This window comes from Schistocerca piceifrons, unplaced genomic scaffold (assembly GCF_021461385.2).
Source record: "Schistocerca piceifrons isolate TAMUIC-IGC-003096 unplaced genomic scaffold, iqSchPice1.1 HiC_scaffold_356, whole genome shotgun sequence".
Lineage (NCBI taxonomy): Eukaryota > Metazoa > Arthropoda > Insecta > Orthoptera > Acrididae > Schistocerca > Schistocerca piceifrons.
Genome location: NW_025728577.1, coordinates 30,001 through 32,500, shown reverse-complemented (window position 1 = coordinate 32,500; position 2,500 = coordinate 30,001).

The window sequence follows — 2,500 nt, the reverse complement described above, 5'->3', positions numbered from 1 at the left end:
CTCGCAGTCGCAAAAACGTGGGGCAAATATATTACGCGGAAGAGTTATAACAGACCGAGCCCACTGCATGGGGGGAGTCTTTGTCACTAATGTACACAGATGGAACATTTTGGACTGGAACCAGATTACCCGTACACACGGCGCTGATTAGTAATCAATGCAGAGCCATCAAACTACAGCAAATATACACAACTTGTCCGTATACATGCTGAAAGAGTCTGCCCAAAATGGGAACCACACGTCAGCCAGACACTCTGATCACGCACCACTCTCTGCTTCTAACAGGCGCACATACAATATGTAAGCACCAGCATGGAACAACATCCAGTGCATCTTCTCCGCCACATTACACAATCCACACTATCACAACCAGACCAGGAGGTCCGTGCGGGAAAATACAATATCCCAGCCTTTCGACATCCACCATTGCGCAGACCAGGCACCAACACCCACACATGTCCTATACAACGGTGCACCCAACATCACAATAGTACCTCCTGTCACAGCGCACAAACAATGACATGAGTCAAAGACACAGGTCTCACACAAGCATAGAATTGGAGCGCCGCCTCTAATAAGCCAAAGGTGCATCCTGACGTGACAAATCTGATCATGTCACAAGCATTCACTTACTATAATCACTATCAACGAACCTGCCGCCCCCGCCCCCCCCCCCCCCCTACACCTTTCCGTACAACAACGTGTAACCTAACCTAACCTAACCTAACCTATGTTGTACCTTAACCTAACCTATGTTGTACCTTAACCTAACCTATGTTGTACCTTAACCTAACCTATGTTGTACCTTAACCTAACCTATGTTGTACCTTAACCTAACCTATGTTGTACCTTAACCTAACCTATGTTGTACCTTAACCTAACCTATGTTGTACCTTAACCTAACCCATGTTGTACCTTAACCTTAACCCATGTTGTACCTTAACCTAACCCATGTTGTACCTTAACCTAACCCATGTTGTACCTTAACCTAACCCATGTTGTACCTTAACCTAACCCATGTTGTGCCTCAACCTAACCCATGTTGTGCCTCAACCTAACCCATGTTGTGCCTCAACCTAACCCATGTTGTGCCTTAACCTAACCCATGTTGTGCCTCAACCTAACCCATGTTGTGCCTTAACCTAACCCATGTTGTGCCTTAACCTAACCCATGTTGTGCCTTAACCTAACCCATGTTGTGCCTTAACCTAACCCATGTTGTGCCTTAACCTAACCCATGTTTGTGCCTTAACCTAACCCATGTTGTGCCTTAACCTAACCCATGTTGTCGCCTTAACGTAACCCACGTTGTCGCCTAACCTGCTCTGTAATTGTTATACGACTCGTTCAATTACTGTAGTGTTGCCCACCCGCAACCCTCGCAATATAGTTCGCTACTCGCACTGCCCCGCACCCCCTGTGTATCGCTTCATGTTAAACACCTTGCAAGTCTTGCTCACTTTCCACATGCTCTGCTGTACACTGTAATGTGGATGGCAGCAGGACGTACATGCCGCCCCTCCCCACGTCCCCACCTTGCCCCCTGCCTTCGCAAGCTGGTTGGTGAGAAGTTTGCATGTTCAATGCCCTTCGCATGCGACGTACTCAGGCTACGTTGTGGTGCGGCCTGTGTCAACTGTCCGCTGATGTCGTACGCGTGAACCACAATCTGTACTGCACCATTCGTCCTTATGTACTGAATGATACATCGTGGCACATGTGTGACCGCACAACGACTGCGCCCAAAAACGGCGGACCATACAGTGCAAATATTGTGCACGCAGCTACGTGTCGTCTCCCTATGAGAGCTGGATTGCAGTGTGGTACGCCATAGAGACGTTGTGGGGAGGAACGGACGCCGTGGATGGCGATCAGCATGAGCTGTCTGTTGATGTATTCGGACCTAGTCGTCTCTCCTCACACACCGTGATGGCATGGTGCACCGCGTTCCATATCTGCGACATGCTACAGAGGCCGGTTGACAGTCGTTCGAGCAATGGACATCGCATACGTACGGGGGCCACCTTCCACGTATTGTCTAGGCGTGCACATTTTGTTGCGTGTATGTGGGCAGACGTAGTGTGGCGTGACACCTGACACAGGCATGCAATAATCGTTGAAGTTGCAAATGGCGATGGACGCCTGCGTTTTCTGGTGAAGTTACGCAAATGAACAAATGGTAACCTGTTGTGGTGCGGTTGTTCTCGCTAGGGGTGAATCGGTGATGGCGACGATAGGTTGAGGTACTAACCGGTTGTTCCAGCGATACCCACCATGCCGACGAAACTGAACGGCATCTGGGTGTGAAGCGATACGCGGCGGTGGCTGGGTGGGACCGTCCCCGGCCGGTGAGGGGGCGCCTCCCGGCGTGCTGGCCGCGCGGTGCGTGGGCGCACGCGCTACAGCCGGCTGGTGGGGGCGGCCAGTGGCAGGCGCGCCGGCCGACGGACGCGGCAGGCGTCGCAGCTGCGCGCCGGCGCACCCTGCGCGCGGCGCCGTG